The sequence below is a fragment of the Mustela nivalis genome (genome assembly GCF_964662115.1).
Source record: "Mustela nivalis genome assembly, chromosome: 8".
NCBI lineage: Eukaryota > Metazoa > Chordata > Mammalia > Carnivora > Mustelidae > Mustela > Mustela nivalis.
The window spans coordinates 65,008,375-65,027,982 of NC_139027.1; the positions used below are offsets into that span (position 1 = coordinate 65,008,375).

Genomic DNA, 19,608 nt, shown 5'->3' on the forward strand with positions numbered 1-19,608 from the left:
GAACAACGTGTGGCCAAATACCTGGGCATAATCACCCAGGCAAGTTGACACACAAAATTAACCATCACAAGCAGGGTGCATGGCGGACCACAGGCTGCGTTCCACCCCCCCTCAGCCTCTCAGGCAGGCACACTCATGCACACACACAAACACACACACACACACAGTGAACTTCCCTCCATGTGAAGGACCACTGTCAGAAATGTCCTCTTCTCCAGAACCAGGAACACCATAGTCCCGCCTTTGTGGCTCCCTCAATCCCATCATAGTTTCTAGACCGATCATGGTTTGGGCTCCACAGAATGCCCCAAAAAAGTGCATTCTACCTTACGATTTGTTTGAATGTAGCCTCTCTTTACTGTTTTACCCAGGGTTCCCCAGACAAGCATCTGAGTTCTATGACTTAGGGAGGGTCAAGGCTACAATGTTGAACCCTTCCTTCCGCTGAGGGAAGCACAGAAATTCCCCTGGACTGGTGGGTCTGTACAACACATCCACTTCCCCCTCAGTGAGGAATGAGAGAACAGAGGAAATCAAAACAGCAGGAAGAGGACCAAACAATAAAAATTTTAAAAATTAAGCCCACAAAGGAAGAAAGTAAACAAATAGGGATATAAACAGAAATAACAGAAATAATCACTGAGTCCTGAGTCCAGCAATGGCACTTGGACAGAACCACAGCATATGGCGTGAGTCATTGTTTACCAGCAACGGCCAGGCTGCTGTCAAGTCTCGGCGCATGTGCAACCATGAGGAGTGGAATGTGCTGTGCCAGGACAGCCATAGTTGAGGACTGGCAGTGGGAAGCAAACAAATGCTACCTTTATCGTGTCTCCAAAAAGAAGAGAGCTCCCTGTTGAAGGCTCATGTGTACAATGTATAAATGTTTCATGAAGCAAACAGTTGGAATAAATGGCAGTTCCAAGTGAGTGGAAAAAAAGGTTTACATGTTGTCCGCTACGAAATATAAACAGTGCCACCAGGGAGAGCTGGAGAACACAGTCCTTGCTATGGTAACAGGTTTAGAAACCAAACATGACTCTGATATGGAGACAGAATCTTTTATTCTGGAGGAATAAGCATGAACTGCCTTGCCTTAAAATATACTTTCAGAGTCTGTCCCTGAGATCTAAAAACCTGGAAATGAGCCCAGATCCAAGGACAGAGAAGCTTCGAGAATGGGGCTTTCAGATGACATTTCAGGCACAGAGTGTGAATGAACTTCTGGCCTTTGGATAGCCAAATGGATGGTTGTCATATAGAGATGCATTTGCTGCTAGATCAAAGGCTAGTCTGGTAGAAACCTAGCTTAATCACAGTGATTGGAAACTTGGTTCCAGGCCAGCCTACCCAACAGACACCATGGACTGGGGTCCCAAATGCCCTTAGTACTTGAGCCTCCACTTAGAGAACCTGGACCTTAGTCTCCTAGGAAAAGAGTCATCATCCTTGTTGCCCTCCCCAGTCCAGCTGCCTGGCCAGCTTCACCTGGCACAACCTCCCTTCATGCACACTTGTGTGTCCAGTGACTGCCTTAAACATAGACGGTCCAGACCTGGGCTCCTGGCAGACTCTCAGTCTCGCGCACCCTGTGGGCCCCCCATTTCAGCAAATGGCAGCTCCATTCTCCTGCCTACATAGGCTAAAAGCCATAGGTTCCTTCTTGACTTTTTCTCTCATACCCCTCCTCTAATCATCTGCAATTCTAATGGCTCTACCTTCAAAATATACCTAGAATTTGGCTGCTTCGCACTGCTCCGACTGCTATCACCCTAATTCAAGCCAGCATCACTCCCTGCCTAGATTACTGCCACAGCCCCCTAACTGCACAGCCCACCTCCTCCTTTTGCCACCCTGAGTCTATTCTCAAACCAGACTAGTCAGATCATGTCACCCCAATTTGCAGAAGTCTTCAATACCCCCACGTCACTCAGAGAGAAAGCCCAAGTCCTTAGAATGACCTATCAGGACTTCCAACATGTTCTCCCCACCTCTGGTCATCTGTCTTGCCTTATCTCTGTTACTTTCCCTTTCATTCACTCTGCTCTAGACTCACTTTGTCCCCCTTCCTTTAATATGTTGAACTTGGTCCCACATTTGGGCCTTTGCACGTGCTGCCCCTTCCACTCAGAATACTCCTCTTCCAGGTACCTCACTCCCTCAGGATTTCTGGTCACAACTTGAATACCTCCATAAGGGCTTCCCTGGCCACACTGCTTCAGACATAACCCCCTCCCCGTGTGGACTGGCAAAGAGCGGGAGGGAGGTGGTCTCTCCCCACGCCGACCCAGAGTCTGATGCTCTTTAATGTTTTACCATCTTGTAACGGAGTGATCTGGAACACGTGACCTCCGGGGCCAGCAAAGGGGAGAGAGAGTTTAGAACTGACATACCAGCTCTAACCCGCCTGGGATAGAGGGATGGCACAGACCGGTTTCCTGAATAGTGCATCAGCTACAGGGAGTCAAACAGTTTTACCTAGTTGCAAAAGAGCTAGGAAGTGTAGTATTCTACATGCTCAAGAAGGAAAGGAGAACAAGACATGGGTGATTTTCTGTATCATGAACTATGAGCTGTTTCCTTGGAAATCCTTCACTGCTTGGGCAATAAAGGTTTTTGTCTCCCTATCTTATTGTTCTAAGATTCATCTCAGAGTGATTCCTTTTTATTCATCCACTCAACAAATGCTTTTTGAATGCCTCTATGTGCCAGACATTGTGAATGATGCTGAAGATACAAGACTATGTGAGGTAACCTTATGTTCCTAGCTGCAGTGCCCCATGGTGGTGGGCACGAGAAACCACAATATGACTCCAACTGCCCCCACCTCAAGTCAGTGGCATGCTTCACATGCCCCACTGGCGTAAATTCAGGATGGACAGAACAGTCCTACTCTTCCCAGGAACACTGATGTTGTAAGGGGGTGCTACCAATTTAAACATTCCTAAAAGGTCTTGCAGCCATCTTAGAAACTTAGAGATCCATTATAGACACATGTAGCCACATAATTCATCATGATCTCCTTTATTCAAGAAATAACAACTCATAAATGTGCATTTGCTTCTCAGAATAATGAATCAAGCACAATTTCCTTCTTGGGACCTCAGGTGGACACCATGGACTCTTTGACTGCAATTACAGGGAAAAATCTAAACATGCTCGCAACAATAAGACTGAGTTTAATTTGCTTTTAATGTAACGTTTTGGAGTGGAAAATGTAAGATAACAATATTTATGAATACAATTTATGTAAATTAGAAAACACATATTCTCCAAACCACATAACACTATATATGCTCCAAGGAAGCAAGCATACCCGTTATTTATGTTACACATCCTCGAATAGGTGCTTACGGAGGAGCAGGGAAAAGGAGTGGGGATCTGGATGAAGGGAGGGAAATGACAGAACGAGAGAGCATCGTGGCGTGAGCCGTGGTACTAATGTGCCATCAACTAAGGATTACTACTAAGATGTCAGATATGAATTTTACATCTTATTTTCCTTGTTTGAAGAGGCACTCAAAGACATTTGTCGAATGGACTAATGAAAAGACATCAATCTAAAATGTGTCTTTAGAGCCAAATTGCTAAGTCTTCCTTCTCCACTTCCATATTCTATTTTCTGATCTAAGCCAAGAGGTAAGTCTGTAAGTACAGAAGTACATCATGCCCATTGCCTGTCAAATTGACAAACAGAAAACAAAACCTATAACACTGTGTTAGCAAAAGTATGGAGAAAGGAGTGTTTTCAGGTTACCAATAGGAATGTAAAATGGTACATGGTACGTCTTTCTGAAAACCCACAGTTCTTGAGATCCATATAAATATTCATAGTCTTTATTTTTTTTTTTTTTTAATTTGTCAGAGAGACAGCGAGCGAGAGCGAGCACAGGCAGACAGAGAGGCAGGCAGAGTCAGAGGGAGAAGCAGGCTCCCTGCGGAACAAGGAGCCCGATGTGGGACTCGATCCCAGGACGCTGGGATCATGACCTGAGCCAAAGGCAGCTGCTTAACCAACTGAGCCACCCAGGCGTCCCTATTCATAGTCTTTAACCCAAAACTTCCATTTTCAGGAATTTCTCACAAGAAAAATAACTTACATACAATCAAATTTTATGAGCTGATGTTTGAGGCAATGTTAATTGAAATAACAGAAAATTGCAAATAACTTAAATGCTCAGCAATAAGGGTACTAGATAAATAAATTATGATATATCCATATGATAGAGTTGTATTTAATTAAAATGTAATAATAAGAAAATGTTTATAATAGATTATTAAGCAAATACAGCTTTCTAAAATTATGCCATACAGTTCCAATTTTGAAAACAGGAAAGATGTACATAAATTGTTCATGGTAGATATCTCCATATTAATATATGAATTGAATGAACATTGAGTGGTGGAATTATGTATGATTTTTATATATTTTTTCCTAATATATAGGGGGTATAAATTTTAATTGGAAAATACCATAATAACAAACGTCAATGAGATTGAGAATCTGGTTATAATTCTACCTGTTATACTGTGTCTCAAAAGAATGAAAAGATTTTTCCAAACTAAATTTTTATTTTATTTTAAAATTTATGTATTTGAGAGAGAGAGAAAGAGAGCATGAGGGGGGAAGAGGGAGAGAGAGAAGCAGATTCCCCACTGAGCACGGAGCCCTACGCACAGCTTGATCCCAGGACCTGAGATCATGACCTGAGCTGAAATGAAACACTTAACCATCTGAGCCACCTAGGGGCACCCACACTTAGTTTTTTTTAAGTGGTATGCTTCTCTATTTACAGAATTGTCAGATTTTTTTTAAAGATTTTATTTATTTATTTGACAAATAGAAATCACAAGTAGGCAGAGAGGCAGGCAGAGAGAGAGAGAGGAGGAAGCAGACTCCCCACTGAGCAGAGAGCCCGATGTGGGGCTCCATCCCAGGACCCTGGGATCATGATCCGAGCCAAAGGCAGAGGCTTTAACCCACTGAGCCACCCAGGCACCCCTGGAATTGTCAGATCTTTTTCACATGTGCATCCCAATCATTACTCAGTCATACTTTACTGTGCTACTCTGAGCTACTGCATTATTCCCATGTTAATGATTATAAAGAAAACATTTTGAGGTGGGATTGTGGATAAACAAAATAGTCCCTATAATTTTCTAGATCTGATCCAAGAATTCATTAAACATTTTGTGAAGATTCTGTTTGTGATTAAGATGAAGGGAATCTGTCTTATTGTCATTGTGAGTGCGCCGTTCGGTTGTGTCAAGACAAAAACTGACAAGGCATTATGACCCATTTGAAGCTGAAAGTTATATTAAAATCCAGGTTTGCTTTCACTTAACTAATCAAGCATAATGTTATTTAAACTTTTTTTTTTTTACTCTGAAAAACCCTGGATGGATAGGTAGATAAGCAAGAAGCGGATGGAGTCAAAATCCAACACCAATATATGTTCTATTTTCTTAGAGATGATAGCTTATTCTAGTATCTTGTCACTTCAATAAATGGATCTTCTGGTGGTGGGGGGGGGGCCTCATACACAAAACAAAAACTAGCCTGGACCCAGATTTAAAATTTACTGATAGCAAATGTTACCTTAAGAAACCACATTCTTGCCTCCTTTCCCACCCCCAGCCACCACTCCCAACCCCATCCCCACCCCGACCCCGGAGCAGCACCAAGTTGGTGCCGGTGGCCAAAGTCAGTAAAAAGGAGCTCGACTCCAACCATAACCCAGCTGACAAGACCTCAGAAAAAGAACAGCAAGAAACAATTAAACATATTGATGAAGTACAAAATGAAATAGACTTAATGAACAAGCCAGTGAGGAGATTTTGAAAGTAGAACAGAAATATAACAAACTCCACCAACCATTTTTTCAGAAGAGGTCGGAATCGATCGCCCAAATCCCCAGTTTTTGGGTGACAACATTTGTCAACCATCCACAAGTGTCTGCACTGCTTGGGGAGGATGAAGGGGCGCTGCATTATTTGATAAGAGTTGAAGTGACAGAATTTGAAGATATTAAATCAGGTTACAGAATAGATTTTTATTTTGATGAAAACCCTTACTTCGAAAACAAAGTTCTCTCCAAAGAATTTCCTCTGAATGAGAGTGGTGATCCATCTTCAAAGTCCACTGAAATCAAATGGAAATCTGGAAAGGATTTGATGAAACGTTCAAGTCAAACACAGAATAAAGCCAGCAGGGAGAGACAGCATGAGGCACCAGAGAACTTCTTCACCTGGTTTACTGACCGTTCTGATGCAGGATGCAGGCGCAGATGAGTTAGGAGAGGTCAGCAAAGATGATATTTGGCCAAAACCATTACAGTACTACTGGGTTCCCCATATGGATGATGAAGAAGGGGAAGAAGGAGAAGAAGAAGAAGATGATGATGATGATGATGATGAAGGATCAGAAGATATTGATGAAGAAGGAGATGAGGGTGAAGGTGAAGAAGATGAAGCTGATGATGAGGGGGAGGAAGGAGAGCAGGATGAAGGAGAAGATGACGGATGGAACACTGATGGATCCCAACCTTCCTTTTTAAATTTTCTTCAGTCTCTGGCAGCAAGTTGCCATCTTTTTTTTTTTTTCCCCCTTTTTCTTTTTCTTTTCTCCACTTGTGCTCACTCACCCTGTTTTTTGAAGTCTCCTTTTTCTCTCCCTTTATACCACAGTTCTCAGCTTATTTTGGGGAGGAAATACCTTGAGCAGAACACAGTGGGAAAAGAATCTCTACCCCTTTTTGTTCCAAATTCATTTTTTTCCCTTCCTGTCTCAACAAAAACAAAAACTTTATGGAATCAACACCACCGTGCTCTGTGGGAAAGAAGAGCCTTCTGGTCGCTTAGCTCTGCTGGAAGCTGGAGGGTACCAGGTCCCTGTGTAGTAGTGCATAGAATTCTAGCTTTTTTCCTCCTTTCTCTGTATACTGGGCTCAGAGATTACACTGTGTCTCTATGTGAATATGGACAGTTAGCATTTACCAACATGGACCTGTCTACTTTCTCTTGTTTAAAAAAAATAATTAAAAAAAAAACTTTAAAAAATGGAGTTATAGAAAGTCAGCAAAGGGTGGGTTTGAGATGTTTGGGTGGGTTAAGTGGGCATTTTGACAACATGGCTACTCCTTTGGCATGTTTAATTGTGATGTTTAATGGACATCCTTGCAGTTTAAGATGACATTTTTAAAATAAAACTCTCTCCTAATGATGACTTGAGCCCTGCCACTCGATGGGGGAATCAGCAGAACTTACAGGATCTTATTTGGAATTGACATTCTCTATTGTAATTTTGTTCCTGTTTATTTTTAAATTTTCTTTTTGTTTCACTGGAAAGGAAAGATGATGCTCAGTTTTAAATGTTAAAGGTGTGCAAGTTGCTTTGTTACAATAAAACTAAATGTGTACCAAAAAAGAAACCACATTCTTTAATTCTACTGTAATGGATATAGTAATAAAATAAATGTGATTTTTCAGCCTATTAAACACTCATCAATACAAAACTGAGGCATGCTGGTAATTAGACAAAAGGTGACTTAATCCAAGGCAAAAAGTTTGCAGTTAACATTTGGAGGGCAGTATTTTTCAATGGTTGGTTATTATTTTAAGGTGCCATTAAGATTACAAAAGTACACGACTTTTTGTTAAATGTGCACTTGCAAGTCCACTGACCGCCTGTTAACTTGAACTATTGCCATCTTTGATATAATCTTTTGTTGTGTTATGTAGATTACTTGAGTTTCAATGAACAGCCTATAAGATCAGATATGTTTAAAACTCATAAATGCAGCTAATGTGAAAAACATTAAGAAATCAATGTTTATGTCTTGCTTTTTTTAAAAAAATGATAACCCTGTCTACATCTGTCTTCATTCACTGCCCTGTCTATATTCACTTCTCCAAATATAAGACATAAACCTCATTTATATCACATATTGTTATGGACTGAATGGGTCATCCCAAATTCATACATCAAAGCCCTAACCCCAGTGTAGCTATGGGTGTACCCCACTTTTGGAAAGTTCTCGTTACACCACTTCACTTTTATGAAAGACCTACATTAGTACCTGTTTTCACCAGCTGAAAAAACAATCCAAATAGAATACCCACTGTTATGAAAAAAAGCAGTTATTGTACTAATACAGGTGTTTTGTAAAAGCAAAGTGGTATAATGAGAACTTCCCAAAAATGGGGTATAGTCCAGGCTTCATGTCATTTCAGCTTCCAAAAGGTTTCCCAGGAATACTCTACTTTTGGATAGCTGAGGAAAACTGTATTTGGAGATGGGGTCTCTGAGGAGATAATTAAGGTTAAATGAGGTTATAAGGTTGATGCCATGATCCCTTAGGGCCTTAGCATTCTTTCTTCTCCAAAACACAAGGAAGAGGTCATGTTCATACAAAAGGCAGCTGCCTACAAACCAGAAAAAGAGCTCTACAAGAACTGAAATGTCCAGGACCTTTATCTTGGACTTCTAGCCTCTACAACTGTGAGAAAACAAATTTCTATTGTTTAAGACATCTGGTCTACGGTATTTTGTTATGGTGGCAGAAGCAGACTAATAAATAATCATTTCATGTAATTTGTATATTTTATTGGTACTGTGCACCAAATTTGATTAAGATATTAACTGCTTGGATTCTACTAAATATATAAGCTTCTTCTACTATCTAGACTTTGAATTCATTCTGCATATTGGAAATTACGAAGAGATGGCATTTGTGCTACTATGCTCCATTCCTAAATGAATGGTCGATTACTGACTGATCACAGCATTCATTCCTACTGAATCTAGACCACATGTTATAATACTTGTCAGCAATCCAAGCAGTCACCATCAATAGATAGATACATTTATATTGATCTGTTTGCCATTCATGTATTAGACTACAAACCCATTGAGTGCTTGGATATTATCTTATCTCTTTTCTACAGTCTATAAACCTCCATGTGATAGAAGCTGAGTAAATTCTCACTGAGTTAAATAAATTGCATCCTAAATATAAGCCTTCTATAAAGAAAATTCCCTACACAGGAGCTTTGGGTCCTGAGTCAAAATAAACTTGTCTTGACTCTACACAAATTCAGGGGAAAGAGAGCAGATTGTGTACTTTTAACTTTGATGGAATTTTTAACAAGTATGAATAATGAGTCATAATAATGATGATCATAATTCATAACAATAATGCATAATTCATAATAATGATTGGCTCATTATGCATCATTATGGAGGAAGTTCAAAGCTGGAAGATGCAAGGCGCAAAGGACTGGAAAGCCTAGCCCCTTGGCTTGAGGAACCCCCCATCTAGTTGAGGTAGCAGGTGCTTACACAAGAAAATCCCGCTCACAATAAGAATAGAATGTGATAAGGGCCACTGCCAAGTGGATGGTTTTGACAATCGGAGAGTAAGCATTCAGAAGAAGGAGGGAAAGATTTTCCTTTAAGGTTAAAAAGAAATTTGATAGATGAGCCAATTCCAGCAGAGCTCATTTATTTTTCCTCCATTCTCTCATAACAAGCTCCCCTGTGGTCTTCTGTTGATTTATCAGATTAGCCTATTCCCCCAATAAAGACATACTTTCTACATTGCCCCACCCCATCATATAAAAATCAGACAGAAGAGAATGATTTTTTGAATCCTTAAGCTGCCTGGGAGATGCACATGTCCTCTCTTCAAAGACACAGTGCCCCATGGTCAAAGTTTTGCCATCCTGCTTTAAGACCTCCGCACCCTCAATAGCAATTTGCATGAACAGAAAAGATAGGAGACTACAAAACTATCTTTGAGGCCCAAATTCTAAAAACTAACAAATTGGTTGTTTTTATGCCTGCAGGCAGGCATTTCCTAGAGCTCTACCTCAGTCACTGAGTTATGTCAGCAGTGCAGAATTTACACTTTTAACTAAGAATTTGATCTTGCTGCAGAAGAAAGAGAAATTAAGGAATCAATCCCATTTACAATTGCACCCAAAATCATACGACACCTAGGAATAAACCTAACCACAAATGAAGGATCTATTCTCTGAAAACTATAGAATACTCATGAAAGAAATTGAGGAAGACACACAAAAAAAGTAAAGACATTTTTTTGGGTTAGAAGAACAAATATTGCTAAAACATCTATGCTACCCAAAGCAATCTCCACATTCAATGCAATCCCCATCAAAATACCATCAATATTTTTGACAGAGCTGAAACAAGGAATCCTAATATTTGTATGGAACCAGAAAAGACCCTGACTAACCAAAGTTGGTGGATTCCAAGTTATATTATACAGCTATAATCAACAAGACAGTACAGTACTAGTACAAACACAGACACGTAGATTAACAGAACCCAGAATAGAGAGCACAGAAATGGACCCTCAATTTTATGGTCAACTAATCTCTGACAAAGCAGGAAAGAATATCCAATGGAAAAAAGACAGTCTCTTCCACAAATGGTGTTGGGAAAATTGGACAGCCACATGTAGAAGAATGAAACTGGACCATTTTCTTATGCCATACACAAAAATAAACTCAAAATGGATGAAAGACCTAAATGTGAGATAGGAACCCATCAAAATCCTACAGGAGAACACAGGCAACAACCTCTGTGATCTCAGCTGTAGCAGCTTCTTGCTAGATATATCTTGTCTGCAAAACAAAGGGAAACAAAGGCAAAAATGAACTATTGAGACTTCATCAAGATAAAAAGCTTTTTGCACAGCAAAGGAAACTGTTGACAAAACCAAAAGACAACCGACAGAATGGGAGGAGATATCTGCAAAGGTCTTATCAGATAAAGGACTAGTATCCAAAATCTACCAAGAATTTATCAAAATCAACACCCAAAAAAACAAATAATCCAGTCAAGAAATGGACAGAAGACATGAAAAGACATTTCTTCAAAGAAGAGGTACAAATGGCCAAGAGACACATGAAAAATGCCCCACATCACTCGGCATCAGGGAAATACAAATCAAAATCCACAAAGTGATACCACCTCATACCAGTCAGCATGCTAAAATTAACAAGTCAGGAAATGACAGATGCTGGTGAGAATGCAGAGAAAGGGGAACCCTCTTAAGCTACTGGTGGGAATGCAAACTGGGCAACCGCTCTGGAAAGAGTATGGAGGTTCCTCAAAAAGTTAAGAATAGAACTACCCTAAGACCCAGCAATTGCACTACTAGGTATTTATACAAAGGATACAAACATAGTGATCCAAAGGGACACCTGCATCTCAATGTTTATAGCAGCAATGTCCGCCATAGCCGAGCTATGGACAAAGCCCAGATGCCCATTGGCAGATGAATGAAGAAGATATGGCATATATATACAATAGAATATTACTCAGATATCAAAAAATAAAATCTTACTATTTCCAATGACATGAATGGAACTAGAGGGTATCATGCTGAGAGAAATAAATGAATCAGAGAAAGATAATTATCATATGATTTCACTCATATCTGGAATTTAAGAAACAAAATAGAGGATCATAGGGGAAGGGAGGGAAAAATAAGACAAAATCAGAAAGAGAGATAAACCTTAAAAAGATGCTTAACTATTGGGAACAAACTGAGGATTCCTGGAGTGGGTTGGGTGGGGGGATGGGGTGGTGGGCATGAGGGAGGGTGCGTGATGTAATGAGCTCTGCAACTGATGAATCACTGAACTCTACCTCTGAAACTAATAATACACTATATGTTAATTAAATGAACTTAAATAAAATAAGAAAAAAAATAATTTGGTCTTGTTGAACTAGTGGTAGTGAATCATCACTGTTTTTTACATTACCAGGAAAACAGCCGATTGCCCAGCACACCACAAGCAATAAGCAAATCAGCAGGACATCTTGCTGAGGTGGGAGTTTGTTAGCATTTGATTACAGAGAGATTCTAAATCATTCTGCGAGTCTGTTGGTTTTTTTTTTTTTTTAAGTGAAAACTAGAGAAAAAAGACAAAGTATTAAGCTTCCCACGCATGAAGACTCCAAATAGCCTTTAAGACCCTGAAACTTGTACCAAGTGGCATCCCAGGGTTTTTTGGAGTAATTCACTGTAGTAGACACTAAGAGCCGTGCCCACATTACTTTATCCCTGGCAGTCATCCAGTTTATTTATAGAATGAGATAAAAGAAAAGACATATCCTCAGGCTCCATGCTGGGTTCCATAAAGAGGCATCCCTGTTTTCTTCTAAATTTAAAAAAGCACAGAGAGAATCTTGTTTTTAAGATGTCGAGCCACATCCTCCTACCTCCAGCCCTTGACCTTGAACCCCACTGTCCTAGGAACCTGGTTTTCCAGGAAAGGAACCAGAATCTGGTTGATGGAGTCACATATTTTTGAGAATGTCAAAATGACTTCATTTCTGAGAAGAGCTGGGAATTGGTAGAGCTTCCTTCGCTTCAAAAAGAGAAATGTTTCTATTACCGAGTGAATCACTTTCTCCAGCCCGTAAACAAACTGAACGAGCACTAAGGACAGAAATATTGCAAAAGGGGAGAGGGGAGGGGCAAGGGAGAAGGGAGGTAAATAGGCAGAGGACTCTTTCTGGCCCCCTCATTCGCCCACCTCTCCCAGTGCCCAAGCAGACAAAGGAACAGAAGCAAGAGCCCATGTGCGGAGCTCCAGACCCCCAGCTCTTCCTCTCCTAGCCAGCTCTGTTGGCGAAATCACAGTGTCAGTGTTTCTCTGGCTCTTCTCAAAAGAGAAAACCCCAACAAGTGAAGAGTCCTTTGCCTGGAGTCCCAGGGATGAGAAGGAGAACGGAGAAGAGAAAAGAAGAGGAAGAAATCAACATTACTGAGCTCATAGTTAATGCCAGATGTCCTATAGTCTAATTAATTCCAACCATCAGCTAGGAGGCCCTGGAGTCAGAGGAGACCTAGATTCGAATTCCAGCTCTGCCGCTTACTAGCTCTCCGACTTTAACCTCCCTGAAAGTAGCCTCACCTGTAAAGTGGGCTTGCTCGTCACAATCCTCTAGGGTTATAGAGAAGATTACACAAGGTCATGCCCATAAAGTACTAGTGTAAAAGTGGTAGCAAAAATTTATCAAAACTTAGCTCTATTTTATAGGCGAAACATAGGACGCAGAAGGACAGGTGACTCCCTCAACCACGAGATTCCCAGGAGATGACCCATTTCCTCCTGAGATAATGCTTGGCTAGTTCAAAATGTTAGACAAGCAATGCACGTGGCTTTGAAAGCCACATGCGTTCTCTACAGTCAAGAGGCACTTATTACACTCCCTCTGTAATTGCATGAAATACTGAATTTTAGAAGTAACTTTCAGAGTCTGCATGTCAGTCCCTGCCTGCCCCAGGCCAGCCTAACACTCAGCCTGAGGACCAGCCAGCTGCATCTTCCTACCAGATGTCTTCCCCCAAAACGAGGCTCTCCTGTTGCCTTCCTCTACCTCTCCTTTGGATGGGTTCTTTAGCACAATCCGCCCCCCCAACCCGAACTTCTGGCCTGTTCTTCAGCAGCAGCCCCCTCCACCACGCCTTCTGTGGGATTCTTACCCATGGATCTCGTGGTAACCGAGCTAGAATTCTCACCAAATATGATACTTAACTCTTCTACAGTTCCTGACTTCCTCGACATTACAGGGCCATCTGACTTGTTCACTAGTTCTAGTGACATCCATCACTTTTGCCCTGAGGCAGAGAAAGGCGATGCACAATTCTTGGGCCTAATTTCTCCCGCTGCGGAGCACAACGTTTACAGGACCCAGACGTTCACCAGTACTGAAAGAGTGAAGCCTTGGTTGGCTGGGGTTCCTGAGAGGCTGTGTGGAGCAGATCATTACGCCAGGCCACCCGGATACTTCGTCTAAGTCAAATTCTGTTCAAACCCTGATTTGGGGCTGTGTGCTATTCCTGCATAATATAGTACGTCCTAATTTAGACGTCAAATTCAATCCCTGCCCGTAAATTAGAATTGGGTCTCTTGCTCTTGGCCACCTCTCCGAGATTCTCATACTGGGTCCCACTTTGCCTCTCTGATTCCAGCAGACTCTGCAGCACATGCAGAATGTGAAGTTCTGGGGCACCTGGGTGGCTCAGTGGGTCAAAGCCCCTGCCTTCCGCTTGGGTCATGATCCCAGAATCCTGGGATCGAGCCCTGCATTGGGCTCTCTGCTCAGTGGGGAGCCTGCTGCCTCCTCTCTCTCTACCAGCCTCTCTGCCTACTTGTGATCTCTGTCTGACAAATAAATAAATAAAAATCTTAAAAAAAAAAAAAAAAGAATGTGAAGTTCTAGTCATCATCCTGGAGCTTATCATTTGCCTCCCTCCTTCCCTTTCTCCCCACAAATCCTACCTCATCCCTAAAGAGGTCAGGAGGTAATCCAGCTGGGGATTTGCTCAGTCACCAGAATAGGGAACAGAACAGGGAGTTTCTAGCTGGTGCAGGGAGTCTCTAGATAGAGCAAGGAGGAGAAAAGGAGAGAAAGAGTTGACATTTTAGAAATCGGGGTAAGTGAGCTAAATCTGAGAGCTGCTCAGAAGTAGGAATTAAAGTCTTAGAGTCTTGGAGCTGGTGTTTTAGGATGGAACAATGAGGCCGAAGGGAAAGTGGGGCATGATCAAAAGTGGATGGTCCTGGGCAAGTCCTTGCTTGGTTTGTGCATGTGGCTCACCTCTGTTGGGTCAGTGGGTACATTTGTGGAGGTAATTCTGGCTGGCCTCAAGGATCAGTGTCTACCAGCACAGATGCCCTGACCAATCTACCATGCCAGGTGATCTGCTAAAACCTATCACACTTGCAAATGCACAGGGTTTATTCCATGCTCTTCAAGGCAGGGTTCCTCTTTCCCCCCAAAGCCACCACTTCACACATCTCTCGCCTGTGGGCTCCAACCCAACACGCTTATTATGACTTGTTTCTTATTCTAAAAGCTTATTCACTTGTGTAATGCAATTTCCCCAGAATAAGCACAGAACTAATTGAGGGACTTAATGACTAATTTCTCAAGCCAAACAAGATGTTCGCATAACCTTTTTAACATCCGAGTTTGTGACCAGATTGTCTGATTCGTCTATGAAAGCAAAAATCACACCTTACACCCCAAGTAGCATCAAAAATCAATGTGCAGTGGAAAAGTTAATTAAGGTTAAGAAATATTAATTATCCTTTTTGATCTTTTCATTTAAAAAATCCATTCTTCCTTCATTTGCTCTATTTTCAAAGCTCAACTGTAGATGATGCATCTCTGAATTTACAAGGCTATAAGCAGTGATAGTTACAAGATAAATCTACGTATCACACACTGAATATTCAACGACAAGCAGCGGACAGCCCAGCGGCGCCTCTATTATTGATACCCTGCATATCTGGAGAGATTGTAAATCTTTGCTTATGGACCAAATTAAAATTGTGATTAAATGTAAAGTCAAAAAGCCTTTTACTTCAGGCCCAGGAAGTAGTGATAGAAGATATTGTCACCATGGAGCTTTCTAAAATTATCCATTTTAAACAAAGCCAAAAGACTTTACCATGAAGGAATACCAAGTCACCTCTAGAGTGGCTTTCCTATCACTAAATTCCACCTGACTGGATTTAAGAGCAGATTTATCTTTGAAAAATTGCTTTTTCACTCAGTGCACATGGGACCCCATATATCCCTTTCACCTTCTGCCAACGCAATACTGCTCATTCCTACTGAAACTGGGAAAGGCAGGAATTTATGAAAATGTGTACATTTAAAATCTGAAATCATAAGATATCTTCAAATTCTAAACCACTCTCCTGTATACAAAGCTGGTGCTACTGTTAGAACCCATGGAGGTGGTTTCAAATTAATTTTCTTTTTTTTTTTAAGATTTTATTTATTTACTTACAGTCAGAGATCACAAGTAGGCAGAGAGGCAGGCAGAGAGAGGAGGAAGCAGGCTCCCTGAAGAGCAGAGAGCCCGATGTGGGGCTCGATCCCAGGACCCCGAAATCATGACATGAGCCGAAGGCAGAGGCTTTAACCCACTGAGTCACCTAGGCGCCCCTCAAATTAATTTTTCATTGTGCTTTTCAGACCACATACCAGTTTTATTTGGTGTTTTTAGTGCATTGAATGGTGAGTATACCATCTAACAGACAAACCAAGTTGGAGATGAAGCCCCTACCCAGCTTTTATAATCATAGTGGATTCTACTTCTCTTGTGAGAAATTTCTGGGGGGTGTTGTCTCTAGATGGGGAGGTGTGAGCACTCCAGCACCCGTTAAGGCAGTCAATCTTATAAAAAGAAGCCTGAGTACTCCCTCATCCAGGGCCCTGGACAATGCATTGTTACTCCCTCACTCACCTCTACAGTCCAGGGACTTCTTACTGCAAATGATTCTAACTCTGCCTAATATCTTTCTTCTCTGGGGGTGAGCGAGTCTGCTAGGGAAGTAATGCCTCCAGGAGAAGTGCTCAGCCAATGACGAATGAGGACTGGGTGGACAGACTGAATGTTATTGGCCTCTCAGCAGAAATAACTCTGAAGCATATTCTATACTTACTACCTTCTATCGTTCTCCAGGAGGGTTGAGCTTCAGTTGCCCAGGATACCTGATATGTGTTCTTCAGTGGCTTCCTTTACCTCCTTATTTCACTTCTCAACCGGCTTCCCAGTATCTCCTCATTGCCTCCTAAAATAAACTCCTCGGAGTTGAACCCTTGTCTAACAGTCTGTTTTGGGAGAAATCCAAAAGCAATTCCTTTGTGCTTCTGAGGATTCAAAAAGAAAAGCTATCTGCCTCCAAGTGATGGATACCTAGACAAAGAAGGGTCATTAATTCTGGGTCCATGAGATGATGAACAACAGAATCACCCCTGATTCTAAGTTGGCTGCTGCCAGAGTCCTGGGTGGGACTTTTGTGCAGAAACGTGAATAAGAATACATCTTGGAGTCCAACTGCAAGCAGTGTGACTATGGTTAGCCTGAGGGAGTAGGATCATATCCCCAAGACTTGCAGGAGGAAAAGCAGGGTTCAATCACCTCTCCCTTCACAGCAAGTAACCAGAAGGCAGTGCAACCCTGAATTTTGAGAAGCAACATAATTTGGTGATGGGAAGCATCAACCACTATGGTTACTGAGTCCAGTGATACTCCACTTGGTTACAAAGTCTGGAGCAAGCATTATGGCTGTGCTATCCAATATGATAGCCGCTAGTCACATATGGCTATTTAAATTTGCATCTAAATTAGTGACAATTAAATAAAACTAAAAGTTCAGTTTTTAGTTTGAGCTAGTCACATTTCAAGTGTTCAATAACTACACGCAGATACTCTCATGGCAGAAATTTCTATTGCAAGTAGCCTCCCTACTTATTGGGTATTTCAGGAAGAGGGGAAATCTCCAGGAAGAAAGACATAACAAACATTTTGACCATAAGGGACCTAATGTACAGTGTGGGGATTAGTGTTATACATAACTAAGGGAGAAAATATTAAATGTTCTTATTACAAAGAAGAAATGGTATTTCTAGGAGGAGATGGAGGTGTTGACTAATGTTCCAGAGGTAACCATTTCACAATACAGAAGTGTATCAAATCAATGTGTTCTACATCTTAAACACACATGATAGTATATGTCAGTTATATCCCAATAAACCTGGAAAAATAAAGAGGAATAAAAGGTATTAGGATAATCATTAAAATAATTAGAAGACATGCCTTTATCTTCACCCTAAGTTTGTGAAGTTCATATAAGTTATAGAATTACAGAAGTTACAGAATTATTACAAGGGCCTAGAAATTATATAGGCCAACTACCTGACCTAATGTTTTACCAGCTAGCATGAAAATAAGAGCAGTGTACCTGTGACTACTGGAAGAAGTAAGACACGAATGTTAAGGGAACTAGAAAATCCCTATTGTGAATTAAAGAAGCAGAGGTTAATTTTAATTGGGATCAATATGATAGGCAAGGAAGGGGTGACATCGTCAGTAAGGCTTGAAATCTATGTAGGATTTCAGTAGGTGGAAAAGTGAGGGGAGGAGGGGCACTCTGTTCTAAGACGGAGGCAACAAAAGGAAGGTTTAATAGCTGGCATGTCTAGTAGTGAAGAGTACAAATGGACCAATGGCCTGGGTCCTCTAGAAGGAGAACCAAGAGAATCAAATGGGTCTCCTTCCCAGCACAAAGCCAGAACTAAAGGTAGACAAGACTCCAGATGTTTCCCTCCATTTATTCATCCTTCGCTAGCGATCGTCAGACGACAACATGTGATTTCTCATCCCGAGATGGGCCCCAAGTGTTCTAGTGACCTATGCCCTCAGGGACAGCCCTTGTCTAAAATTCTGAATGTCTTCAGACTAATTCGGATAAACTACATGACGGTGGTCCCTCCACTCATCCATTCAGAGCAAATGAAGAGACTACTCTCTTAGATGGTATGACTGCAGAAGAATGCTCTGTTATGATGCTATGCATCATAGCTCAGAGGGTAGCTCACAGAATCAAAGAAAAATCTTATCTCCTGAGCTTTGAGCAGGACAGGGAGCGCAGCCCTAAAGACCTCAGAAGAAAATGGAAACATGCACATCCCCTGGGCTTTCCCCACCTCACCTTTGTGCTGCTCTCCCAGGGTGCTCCTTATCCTCTCTGTCTGCATACAAGCTCCATTGCCCAGCTGTGGACATGGCACCATCCTGGCAAATTAGCCTCCCTATGGTTCTATCAGCAGAGTGGGGCAGCTCCCATTTAAGAACTTCCAAGGGAAAGCTCAGGGCCATCTCTATACCCATCACTGTATCCGGGAGATAGGGACATGTAAAGTGATGCCAGTCCTTGTTTGGACCACATGACCAGGGTTGTGGGGAGAGGAGTCCCTCCCCCCAAAAGAAGGGAATAGGAAATGGAAAATATAACTTGGCTCAGACATGACCACTCAGGGTAACAGTTGTGATCAGCCACTCCAGCTGGAGTAAAGGATATAGGGAGCATTTAGAACAGACTTTTGAGGGGCACCTGGGTGGCTCAGTGGGTTAAAGCCCTTGCCTTCGGCTCAGGTCATGATCCCAGAGTCCTGGGATCAAGCCCCACATCAGGCTCTCTGCTCAGCAGGGAGCCTGCTTCCTTCTCCTCTCTCTCTCTGCCTCTCTGCCTACTTGTGATCTCTGTCTGTAAAATAAATAAATAAACAAATAAATAAATAAATAAATAAAATCTTAAAAAAAAAAAAAAAAAGAACAGACTTTTGAGGAAAGGGGTGGGTGGGGGCAAGAGTTTACAAAGTCTCTAGCTAGAGAACTATCCTAAGATGTACAAGAGGCCTGATGTTAGCCAGACCTTGTCCTGCTCCTTCTTCAGTCTTATAATCCTGGGGCTACAGCAAAGATTACAATTGTCCCCAGTTTGCCAAACTACCCATAAAATGCAAAGCACAGAGTGCTTCTGTAGGAACCATGCTGCCATCCAATGCAAAACCACACCCTGATTCCCATCTACTCCTATATTAGCTTTAAGATGTGTTTCAGACATACTTTGCATCTTTCACTAAGCAAATGTATTTTCTAGGGTTTAAATAATAAACAAATGAAAAATGTGTCAGTGTGATAGACAGTAATATATTTTAAGACACAAAGAGGTTAAAACTGGGCACCTGGGTGGCTCAGTGGGTTA

The 19,608-nt window shown here is 41.6% G+C and overlaps 1 pseudogene across 1 annotated transcript; it reads left to right on the forward strand.

The window, feature by feature from the left end:
• Positions 1 to 2,684: 2,684 nt before the first annotated feature.
• LOC309870631 (protein SET pseudogene) lies at positions 2,685 to 13,837 on the forward strand (annotated as a pseudogene). Its single transcript has 3 exons — positions 2,685 to 2,750; positions 5,639 to 6,577; positions 13,442 to 13,837. The product of its transcript is annotated as a protein SET pseudogene (transcript).
• Positions 13,838 to 19,608: the final 5,771 nt, after the last annotated feature.